We start from the raw sequence: 12,717 nt of genomic DNA on the forward strand, positions 1-12,717 counted from the left end.
ATTCGTAATAAGGTGGATGAATTAGCTGCAAATAGACGTTAACGGATATGATATAATTGGAATTACGGAGACATGGCTCCAGGGTGACCAAGGCTGGGATTTCAACATCTAGGGGTATTCAATATTCAGGAAGGACAGGCAAAAACGAAAAGGAGGTGGGGTAGCATTGCTGGTTAAAAAGGAGATTAACACAATAGTAAGGAAGGATATTAGCTCTGATGATGTGGAATCTGTATGGGTAGAGCTGAGAAAAAACAGAAAACGTTAGTGGGAGTTGTATACAGACCCCCAAACAGTAATGCTGAGGTTGGGGATGGCATTAAACGGGAAATTAGAGACGCGTGCAATAAGGCCACAGCAGTTATCATGGGTGACTTTAATCTACATATAGATTGGGCTAACCAAATTAGTAACAATACTGTGGAGGAGGAATTCCTAGAGTGTATATGGGATGGTTTCCTGGACCAATATGTCGAGGAACCAACTAAAGATCAGGCCATCTTAGACTGGGTATTATGTAATGAGAAAGGATTAATTAGCAATCTTGTTGTGCGAGGCCCCTTGGGTCAGAGCGATCATAATATGATAGAATTCTTCGTTAAGATGGAGAGTGAAGTAGTTGACTCCGAGACTAGGGTCCTGAATTTAAATAAAGGAAACTACAATGGTATGAGGCGTGAGTTGGCTAGGATGGATTGAGGAATGTTACTTAAAGTGTTGATGGTGGATAGGCAATGGCAAACATTTAAAGATCGCATGGATGAACTAAAGAATTTGTTCATCCCTGTTTGGCATAAAAATAAAACAAAAAAGGTGACTCAACCGTGGCTAACAAAGGGAAATTAGGGATAGCATAAGATCCAAGGAGAGGACATATAAATTGACCAGAAAAAGCAGCAAACCTGAGGATTGGGAGCAGTTTAGGATTCAGCAAAGGAGGACAAAGGGACTAATTAAGAGGGGGAAAATAAAGCATGAGAGTAAGCTTTCAGGGAACATAAAAACTAACTGTAAAAGCTTCTATAGATATGTGAAGAGAAAAAGATTGATGAAGTCAAGTGTAGGTCCCTTGCAGTCAGAATCAGGGGAATTTATAATGGGGAACAAAGAAATGGCAGACCAATTAAATACACACTTTCATTCTGTCTTCACAAAGGAGGACACAAATAACCTCCCAGAGATGTCGGGAACATAGGATCTAATGAGAGGGAGGAACTGAATGAAATCAGTATTTGTAGGGAAATGGTGTTAGGGAAATTGACGGGATTGAAGGCCGATAAATCTCCAGGGCCTGATATCCTAGGGTACTTTAGGAAGTGGCCCTAGAAATAGTAGATGCATTGCTGGTCATCTTCCAAAATTCTATAGACTCTGGAACAGTTCCCATGGATTGGAGGGTATCTAATGTAACCCCACTATTTAAAAAAGGTGGTAGAGAGAAAACGGGGAATTATAGAATCGTAAGCCTGACATCGGATGTGGGGAAAATGCTAGAATCCATTATAAAAGATGTAATAGCAGAGCACTTGGAAAACTGACAGGATCGGACAAAGTCAACATGGATTTACAAAAGGTAAATCATGCTTGGCTAATCTAGTGGAATTCTTTGAGGATGTAACTGGTAGAATAGATAAGGGAGAACCAGTGGATGTGGTGTATTTGGACTTTCCGAAGGCTTTCGATAAGGTCCCGCATAAGAGATTAGTGTGCAAAGTTAAAGCACATGGGATTGGGGGTAAGGTACTGACTTGAATAGAGAACTGGTTGGCAGACAGGAAGCAAAGAGTTGGAATAAACGGGTCTTTTTCCGAGTGGCGGGCAGTGACTAGTGGGGTACCGCAGGGATCGGTCCTAGGACGCCAGTTATTCACAATATATATTAATGATCTAGACAAGGGAACTAGATGTAATATCTCCAAGTTTGCAGATGACACAAAGCTGGGTGGGCGTGTGTGCTGTGAGGGGGATGCAGAGAAACTCCAGGATGATTTGGACAGGTTGGGTGATTGGGCAGATGCATGGCAGATGCAGTACAATGTGGATAAATGTGAGGTTATCCACTTTGGTGTCAAAAACAGGAAGGCAGATTATTATCTGAACGGCAATAGATTGGGAAAAGGGGAAGTGCAACGAGACTGGGTGTCCTTGTGCACCAGTCGCTGGAGGTAAGCATGCAGGTGCAGCAGGCGGTTAAGAAGGCAAATGGTATGTTGGCCTTCATAGCGAGAGGATTCGAGTACAGGAGCAAGGATGTCTTGCTGCAGTTGTACAGGGCCTTGGTGAGACCACACCTTGAGTATTGTATGCAGTTTTGGTCACCTTATCTGAGGAAGGATGTTCTTGCCATGGAGTGAGTGCAGCAAAGATTCACCAGACTGATACCTGGGATGGCAGGAATGACGTATGAAGAGAGATTGGGTCGATTAGGCTTATATTCGCTAGAGTTTAGAAGAATGAGAGGGGATCTCATTGAAACTTATAAAATTCTAACAGGACTAGACAGACTAGATGCAGGAAGGATGTTCCCGATGGTGGGGGGAGTCCAGAACCAGGGGTCACAGTCTAAGGATAAGGGGTAAGCCATTTAAGACTGAGATGAAGAGGAATTTCTTCACCCAGAGAGTGGTGAACCTATGGAATTCTCTACCACAGAAGGCAGTTGTGGCCAATTCATTAAATATATTCAAGAAGGAGTTAGATATATTTCTTAAGGCTAAAGGGATCAAGGGATATGGGGAGAAAGCAGGGACTTTGGATGATCAGCCATGATCTCATTAAATGGCCGAACAGGCTCGAGGGGCCAAATGGCCTACTCCTGCTCCTATCTTCTATGTATGTTTGAAATCGGGTTACTCACAGACTGGACAGCCTCATTAAAAAAAAAAATGCATATTTTTTGCCGATAAACCCATTTCGGTTGCATTAATAAAACTGCACCAGGTTACCACTCCTAAACTTTTTTAATGGAAAGAAAAATAAACGATTGTTTTATTGTGCCGGTTCATGGAAGATTTTATGTTTATGATTATGCAAATTAATTTTAGCGGAAACTTGAACTGTAAACTAACCAGCGCATTCCCGATTGCGCCCAAAGCTGAATCTCTACCCTGTGATGTTTATTATTAAAAGTAAAACGGGAAGTGTGTAGTAGCGATTCTTGATGTAAGCGGAATGTCTGCTGAACACTCAGCTGGGGAAGTCTGTGGTTAATGCCAGCTTGAAATATTTAGTCATCCCTTGCTTGGCGCCTCTGGGCAGCAGCTGAGCCAACATTTCCTGCCAGGGCTGTCAGATTGGGAGGTTTGGATTGAACGAAGTGTGTATTGGGAAACACTGATTTCAAAACTTTAAGGGGGCAAATTGTGGTTGTGGTAGATGTGATTGGCGTTCTGTGGATTTTGTGGCATTACGAAGGTGCAGTTGGACAGATATCTCAACTGATTTAACCCTTGTGATCACTGAGCATTGAAAGACTTTTATACTTGTGGGGTTTTTTTGTTCTTTCGGGCGAGTTCCCCATCTCGGCCGCCCTGCAGGCTGGATGCCTTGTCTGTAGGAGGGAATGGACAGAGAAATGGTCCTATGGCGCCTCTAACAGCCAGCTGAGATCCAGTTACCCAGTGCCCTGTTAGCCACAGCTGGTGACTCACCCAGTAAGACCAGAGTGAAGGGCAGGAGCTGAAGGGTGTCTGCCCCATCTCATCCCATCTGCTGCTGAAACCCTCATCCATGCCTTTTGGGACCTCCAGACTTGACTATTCCAATGATCTCCTGTCCGGCCTCTCACCTTCCACTGTCCATAAATTGAAGCTCATCCAAAACTCTGCTACCTGTGTCCTAATTCATACCAAGTCCTGTTCAACCATCACCCCTGTGCTAACCAACTTACATTGGTTCCAAGTCCTTGAACGTCTCACTTTTAAAATTTGCATCCTAGTGTTCAAATCCCTCCATGGCCTCACCTTTCCCAATCTTTGTAACCTCTTACAACCCTCCGAGAACTCGGTGTTCCTCCAACTTTGGCCTCCTGTTCATCCTCTACTTCTTTCACCTCGCCTTTGGCAGCTGTGCCTTTAAAGGTCTACCTCCTCAGCTCTGGAATTCCCTCCCTAAACCTGTCTGCCTCTGCACCTTTTAAGACATGCTTCAACACCTACCTCTCTGATCAAGCTTTTGGTCACCTGTCCTAATGTGCCCTTTTTGGCTTGGTGTCAATTTTCTTGTCTGATTATGCTGATGAACGATGTTAAAGGAGGAGCCTTAAAGAATGATCTTGTATTTATATAGTGCCTTTCACAACCTCAGGATGTCCCAAAGTGCTTTACAGCCAATAAAGTACATTTGAAGTGTAGTCACTGTTGTTACGTAGGAATTACGGTAGCCTTTTGCGCACAGTAAGCAACAGTGTGACAATGACCAGATAATCTGTTTAAGTGATGTTGGTTGAAGGATAAATATTGACCAGGACATCAGGGAGTGCTCCCCAGCTCTTCTTCGAAATAGTACGATGGGATCTTTTATGTCCACCTGAGAGGGCAGAGGGGGCCTCGATTTAACGTCTCATCCAAAAGGCACTATATTTACCCAGTCAAGCAGCACCTCTATCTGATCACCTGAAATGATAGATCAGATGGAGCCCTGCATCTCCATGTCCTTATATCTCCTACTGGCTGGGCGAGCAAGGTTCTGAGGGCTGGGCAAGGATGCATACCTGTGGTCTTGTCCACATTTGAGGTGGGGTGGGGGTCGGTGGGGATGGTAACTCGGGTAGTGTAGTGGGAGTGCAGTTGTGGGTTTAAGGTGCCCTCTGTTCTCTGCTGGTTGAGTTGTTTCTATTTGCCTCTGCAGCCAACAGTGGGAGAACTGTACATCTAACGCCAGCTGCCCTCCTCCAGCATGTAAAACTCGCTACCACAATGAGTGGCTGAGGTGAATAGCATAGATGCATTTAAGGGATAGTTCTTACATGAGGCAAAAAGGAACAGAAAGATATGCTAATAGGGTGGGAGGAGATTGTGTGGAGCATAAACACCAGCATCGACCAGTAGGGCTGAATGGCCTGTTTCTATCTAAGTGCTGTGATTTGGTTCTTTTGAGTTCACATGAATGCACACTTGGAAGGTGCGGTCTGTCTTGAAATATGTTTGTGTGGTGGGATACGGAGGGGAAACCAACCAGTTTTAGTATTTATGTTCCTTACCTTCACAACAATACAAGCTAATGTATTTTCCCTCCTAGTGTCCCCATACACAGCTTAAGTCATTACTGTTCCACCTTTGTATTATGTGAATACTTCTGCTGATGATTTTGTTTTCTTCCTGGCCAGGGTATGTTTAACTTTGATACAGAATGCTACAAGAAGTATGGAAAGATCTGGGGGTGAGTGCATTTAATCAGCCAGTAATGTATATGAAGGTGTGGGTCTTATTCCTTTTCAAAAATACATTTCACTCCAGCAATGCAAAATGTAGTCCAAAAGTGCTGTACATGTCATAAGTTCAGCTTAAAGGCACAGATCATTCCAAGTAGTGTTGGCATTGATGCATTCAATTATTGCACTTCGAAGGATGCTACATTTATACTGAGGTACACTGTTGTCATTGGTACCTTAATTTTTATCATTGCACTCAAACCAATGCTACATTTACATTGAGTTGTGTTTGTTCAACCTTAATACATTTGGTTCTTTTGCAAACATTCAAACCGAGGAAATGTCCTCAATGGTGCATTCACACTATGAGCCTGAAATTCACTGTGTTTTGGCCATGACACAGGTGAGACAGTTCTCCATTGAAGGGACTGAATTATTGGGGTGACGCCAGTTCTGCTGGGACTCTGCCCATTTTTATCATTGCAAGGAATTTTAGTGGTGGGCAGGAGGGAGGGCTGAATCACCTGTCCATGCCCCCTAATTGTCCTTGAGAAGATGGTGGTGAGCCGCCTTCTTGAATCGCTGCAGTCCTTGTGGTGAAGGTACTCACACAGTGCTGTTAGGGAGGGAGTTCCAGGATTTTGACCCAGCGACGCTGAAGGGACGGCGATATATTTCCAAGTCAGGATGGTGTGTAACTTAGAGGGGAACCTGCAAGTGATGGTGTTCCCATGCGCCTGCTGCCCTTTTCCTTCTAGGTGGAAGAATCGCGGGTTTGGGAGGTGCTGCTGAATAAGCTTTGGCAAGTTGCTGCAGTGCATCTTGTAGATGGTACACACTGCAGCCATGGTACGCCGGTGGTGGAGGGAGTGAATGTTTAAGGTGGTGAATGGGGTGCCAATCAACAGGCTGCTTTTGTCCTGGATGGTGTCGAGCTTCTTGAGTGTTGTTGGAGCTGCACTCATCCAGGCAAGTGGAGAGTATTCCATCACACTCCTGACTAGTTCCTTGTAGATGGTAGAAAGGCTTTGGGGAGTCAGGAGGTGGCACACTCGCCGCAGAATACCCAGCCTCTGACCTCCTCCACAGTACTGATGTGGGTGGTCCAGATAAGTTTCTGGTCAATGGTGACACCTGGATGTTGCTGGTGGGGGATTCGGTGACGGTAATGCCATTGAATGTCAAGTGTCGGTGGTTAGACTCTCGCTTGTTGGAGATAGTCATTGCCTGGCACTTGTGTGGCGCAAATGTTACTTGCCACTTATCAGATCAAGCCTGAATGACATCCAGGTCTTGCTGCATTCGGTTATGGACTGCTTCATTATCTGAGGAGTTGCGAATGGAACTGAACACTGTGCAATCATCAGCGAACATCCCCACTTCTGACCTTATGTTGGAGGGAAGGTCATTGATGAAGCAGCTGAAGATGGTTGGGCCCAGGACACTGCCCTGAGGAACTCCTGCAGCGATGTTCTGGGGCTGAAATGATTGACTGCCAACAACTACAACCATCTTCCTTTTGGCTAGGTATGACTCCAGCCAGTGGAGAGTTTTCCCCCTGATTCACATTGACTTCAGTTTTACTAGGGCTCCTTGATGCCACACTTGGTCAAATGCTACCTTGATGTCAAGGGCAGTCACTCTCACCTCACCTCTGGAATTCAGCTCTTTGTACATGTTTGGACCAAGGCTGTAATGAGGTCTGGAGCCGAGTGGTCCTGGCGGAACCCAAACTGAGCATTGGTGAGCAGGTTATTGGTGAGTAAGTGCCACTTGATAGCACTGTCAACGACACCTTCCATCACTTTGCTGATGATTGAGAGTAGACTGATGGGGCGCCAATTGTCCGAATTGGATTTGTCCTGCTTTTTGTGGACAGGACATACCTGGGCAGTTTTCCACATTGTCGGGTAGATGCCAATGTTGTAGCTGTACTGGAACAGCTTGGCTAGAAGTGCGGCTAGTTTTGGAGCACTAGTCTTCAGCATGACAGCATTTTGTCATGGCCCATAGCCTTTGCTGTATCCAGTGCACTCAGCCATTTCTTGATATCACGTGGAGTGAATAGAATCGGCTGAAAGCTGGCTTCTGTGATGGTGGGGACCTCAGGAGGAGGCCGAAATGGATCATCCACTCGGCACTTCTGGCTAAAGATGGTTGCAAACGCTTCAGCCTTGTCTTTTGCACTCGACTGCTGGGCTCCACCATCACTGAGGATGGGGATATTCATGGAAACTTCTGCTCCCGTTAGTTGTTTAATTGTCCACCACCATTCACGACTGGATGTGGCAGGACTGCAGAACTTTGATCTAAACCATTGATTGTGGGATCGCTTGGCTCTGTCTATAGCATCCTGAATCCACTGTTTAGCATGCATGTAGTCCTGTATTGCAGCTACCCCAGGTTGGCACCTCATTTTTAGATACGCCTGGTTCTGCTCCTGGCATGCTCTTCTGCACTCCTCATTGAACCAGGGTTGGTAATAGTAGAGTGAGGGATATGCTGGGCCACGAGGTTACGGATTGTGGTGGAATACAATTCTGCTGCTGCGGATGGCCCACAGCGCCTCATGGATGCCCAGTTTTGAGCTATCCCATCTAGCCACACAACACGAAGGAGGGTGTCCTCAGTGTGAAGACGAGATTTTGTCTCCAAGGACTGTGCGGTGGTCACTACCACCAATGTTGTTATGGACAGATGCATTTGCGACCAGTAGATCGGTGAGGACGAGGTCAAATAGGTGTCTCGCTCGTGTTGGTTCTCTCTCCACCTGCCACAGTCCTAGTCTGGCAGCTATGTCCTTCAGGACATGGCCAGCTCAGTCAGTAGTGGTGCTACCAAGCCATTCTTGGTGATGGACATTGAAGTCCCCCACCCAGAGTACATTTTGTCCCTTGGCTACCCTCCGTGCTTCTTCCAAGTGGTGTTCACCACTATAAATCCAACCTGCACTATTTTGGCTTTGTACTAACCCTAAACTTGTGGATTGTAAATGAGGTGTGAGGGTCTGAACTGAAGCAGAGCGAGCGAGCTCACCTTCATTTTGGGATCAATTGGTCCTGAGCTCCTGATTCAAGCTGCACTTGTGATGTAGCTGTAATGCCAATGTGAAGCAAAGCTGCTTCCCACTGATCTGGTTGTCGCGTTACTGCAGCCTGGATTATATACTGCAATTTGAGACATTGGCCATTATATAAAGTAAGGAAATGTCTACAAATACTAGTGTGATATTATTGCCGTGGTGAGGACCTGGTTGTTGCAGGATGGCTAGATTAGTGGGGTTTGCCCAGGCCACTCCTAGTCAGACACTAGGGGGGAGAAATTGAGTATAGCCCCGTTTGGGGTGCCAGCCTCGCCAGGGCGCTAAAAGTAGCGCCCCGGAAACATTCGGGCCCCCGCACCGGAAATTGAGAGGTTGCGCCCCAAAGAGAAGCGCGGCACTACTGGAGGCGCCCCGCATCCCTCTTGGGGCGCTGCGAGTGAATATCGTGGCGCAATGTGCCGCAGCACCACACGCTGCGGTATTGCAGGCCTTCCTCCCCTTCTTAAAGGGGAGGGGCCTTGTGCAGCGCAATCTGGGGTCCCGCTGGGCCCCCGAGGATCGGGAGTGCAGGCAAAAGAGCCCGGCACCGAGGAGAAGTGCCGGGCTCTTGGAGCGCAGCCGGCACTCCACGGGGAGGGGGGGGGGTTCAAGAGGCCGGGGACGGGAGCGCAGGCAGGTGCTGGCAGGTGGCCAACGACAAAAATGGCCGCCCCACACCTCGCCTTTAATTTGCGCCTCCCCAGCCGCAGGTACGCCACCCTGACCCTGTCGGACATAGCGTCTGGCGGTAAATCGGGGGCGCTGCCGAATATCGCGGCCGGGGAGGCGCCACCACTAACGTCCTGCGGAATTTAGCGGGAGGCGTGGGCAGTGCCGCGCCCGGGCGCGAGTTGGTTTGTGACCCACTTAGCGCCCTCTTAAGGCGCTAATGGGTGGCGCAGCCAACTGAATTTCTCCCCCTGGACCTTTTCTAAGGCCCCAATTCACTTTCTAACACTTGTGTGTCTTCCTTTAGGATTTATGATGGGCGGCTGCCCATTCTCTTCAACATGGATACCGACCTGATTAAAACCATCCTCATAAGAGTTTTACACTTTGTTCACCAACAGACGGGTAAGTATTAGCGTGCACTGAAGGCTATTTGCAATTTACTACTATTTTTGCTACTACAATATGCCCTTGTTTTCTTTCCCATTATCTCACTATTTGCACTAGCTTTGGTTGTTCAGCTAGAATGTTGGTTGGTCCCTAAACTGCATGGGAGTTGCGAGAAGAGTATGTTTGATTGGGGAGACCCAACAAACCGATGGGTCCTACCTCTACCTCTCTCTGGTTCAACCAAATTCCCAGTGGTTCCCAGGAAGTGATAGATCCCATGACGTGAAACAACTTGATGTGTACAGGAACACTCGAGTTGATTTTATTTTTACTGTGGAGGTTGGAGGGTTGTGTGCAACTCATGGTGTGTGCATACTAATTCATGATTTGTATTCGTACACTGTATATGATGCATATAATGGCAATCATCTATTGAAAAGGAATACTTCAGTTTGTTTGTGTATATCTAACGTCCCATCTGCTCTTTGAAAAGAAAGATAACCCAATAGACAACAAGTCCTAACAAGAGTTGAGCAGCCGTGTGTGTTGTACAACTGCAAGTTATTTGCCTCCTCGTTATTGTCCGATTCCTCCTAATTCTCTTCTTTCTGTCTCTTCTCTTCCTCCTTGTACTCCTGTTTCATTGATGTGGACAATTTGAGGAATGCAGTTTAGTGTTGAATATTTCTGCCATGTGAAATATTCCAGGATTACTGTGAGGTATCCCATTTATAGCATGGAATTTTTTTTTTTAATAAAAGAGAAAAATGGGATTTGAATAATTTTGTGGAGTGTGGGATTATTTGATGTGAAGTTGTGCCCTAGAATCCTTGGTGCCAAAGGGAATAATTCAGACTGTAGGGAGCAGCAGTAGAATGATCACAACTAGAGTCACAAGGGGAAAAATTCATTTGGATTGCGCCTCCCGTTAGCACCTTAAGAGGGCGCTAATGGGGCGCAAAGCAACTAGCGCCCGTGCGCGGCGATGTTTGCGCCACTCACGAAATTAACTAGACATTTTGTGGTGGTGTTAAACACTACCACCACGATCTCCTGCGCCGGACGATCGTAATGTCAGTCGAGAGTGCAACACCCCAGTAGCGCCCCGGATTGGATATTGAGTGGCGCCCCCTGTCTTACCGCCTGACGTTAACAACGACAGGTTAAGGGGAGCGTTTTGCAGTCTGGAAGGGACTGGGGGAGCACTATTTAAAGGCGACCACTTCCTGCCTTTATTGTCGGCGAAATTTTTGCACCACGCATTCTGAGTGAGAGAGAGAGACTGCAGGAGATATTCAAAGCTGTGTTGAGGAGTTTTGGGTACTGAGCAGCACTTTGCAGATTCTTTCTGGTTTGATCTTCCTTGCATCGATTTAGAAGAGGCTATGGGGGCTGCAGTCTGAGCTCTTTCCCATTGGCCTCTCCATTGTTCTTTCCAGCAGATTTGATGTACAGGTCTCTCCAGGCCTAGATTCAAGGCTGCAATGAGCAGGGTGTGGATGGAGAGCAAGATCGACCCTCCCCTTTAAGAACTGGCCAGCGCCAGTGTATCTGTGTTCCATTGCTAACTGGCATCACATGAGCTTCGCCAACGCTCTGAGGTAGAGCCTCGCTCCTCTGCCTTTGCATCTTAAGACAGGTGTGTAGCGCCTGATTTAGCGCTCCAATCACCTCCAGGGGCGATAAAAGCCAAGTTTGCAGTCGGAGGCGATAATTAGTGCCAGGCCGATAATCTCAGCCCAAACGCGGCGATACTAAATTTCTCCCCCATAGATTCATACGGGTCGATTTTCAGTGAGCCGTGAGGTGGGCTTTTGGGCGTGCGGGGGGCAAAAATTCCGAATTCGGGGGTCCCTACACCATCCCGCCCAAAACCCGCCTCCACATAAGTTTCAAAGGAGGCAGGTACCCGCCCCACACTGGGACCCGCCGACCCGAGGCGGGAAGGGATTAGTGGCAATTAACTGCCTGTTAACAGGTAGTTAACAGGCAATTTTTAGCCTAATCCCTATTTTGAGGGGTGTCGTGTGGGATTCCCGACAGCTCCAAACCACGCCAGGTTAGAGCAGGCGGGCCGTCGAGTTGAAGGACTTGGAGGGGTCGAGATGTCAGTGTTCAGGTGAGTGATGGGTGCATGAGTGCAAAGGTAAGTGTGTTTGGTGTGTCGAAAGTGTGTAAAGAAGGTTAAATTACCTATACTTACCGCTACAGCCTTTCTTCCTCTAGGCTTCGGGAATCCATCATTCAGTCGGCACTGAAAGCAGAATGGCCGCGATCTGTCAAAAGTGACAGCCTTCAGCTTTCAGTGCCGGCGTGATTTCTAACTGAGTCTGTGTAGAAGGACTCAGGTTAGAAGTCAGACTGTCAGTGTTTGACAGCTTCAAACAGCTGTGAAACACTGATATTTCATCTGTCAACACGTCTTGACAGATGAAATTTCAGTCTGTGACATCACCTGTTGCCAGTTGGCCTTTAATTGGCCTGCTGAGCCTGCTGGGCGGGCTCAACAAGGTCAATCAAGGGAAAATCACGTGGATTGGCCGCATCTCGATGGAGGCGGGACTAAAACCCGAAAGTTGTAGTCCCGCCTCCTTCCCGACTGCTGAATGAAAATCCAGCCCATAGAGTTATACAGCACAGAAAGAGGCCCTTCGGCCCATTGTTTCCGTGCCGGCCATCAAGCCCTGTCTATTCTAATCCCATTTTCCAGCATTTGGTCCGTAGCCTTGTATGCTATGGCATTTCAAGTGCTCATCTAAATGCTTCTTGAATGTTGTGAGGGTTCCTGCCTCTACCACCCTTTCAGGCAGTGAGTTCCAGATTTCAACCACCCTCTGGGTGAAAAAGTTTTTCCTCAAATCCCCTCTAAACCTCCTGCCCCTTACCTTGAAACTATGCCCCCCTGGTTATTGACCCCTCTACTAAGGGGAAAAGTTCCTTTCTATCTATCCTATCTATGCCCCTCATAATTTTGTGCCCCTCGTAATTTTGTACACCTCAATTGGGTCCCCCCTCAGCCTTCTCTGCTCTAAGGAAAACAACCCCAACCTGTCCAGTCTCTCTTCATAGCTGAAGCGCTCCAGCCCAGGTATCATCCTGGTGAATCTCCTCTGCGCCCTCTCCAATGCAATCACATCCTTCCTATAGTGTGGCTACCAGAACTGCACACAGTATTCCAGCTGTGGCCTAACTAGCGTTTTGTACA

The 12,717-nt window shown here is 47.2% G+C and overlaps 1 pseudogene across 1 annotated transcript in view; it reads left to right on the forward strand.

Annotated features, from left to right (window-relative positions):
* The window catches only part of LOC147110356 (cytochrome P450 3A30-like), a 66,771-nt pseudogene that overhangs the window by 19,967 nt on the left and 34,087 nt on the right, over positions 1-12,717 (forward strand). Inside the window, exons 3-4 of the transcript XR_015079906.1 lie at positions 5,327-5,379; positions 9,430-9,527. The product of XR_015079906.1 is annotated as a cytochrome P450 3A30-like (transcript). The remainder of the gene's footprint in view (positions 1-5,326; positions 5,380-9,429; positions 9,528-12,717) is intronic.

This window comes from Somniosus microcephalus, chromosome 11 (genome assembly GCF_052327205.1).
Source record: "Somniosus microcephalus isolate GS21.2 chromosome 11, FLI_Smic_1.0, whole genome shotgun sequence".
In the NCBI taxonomy this organism is placed as follows: Eukaryota; Metazoa; Chordata; class Chondrichthyes; order Squaliformes; family Somniosidae; genus Somniosus; species Somniosus microcephalus.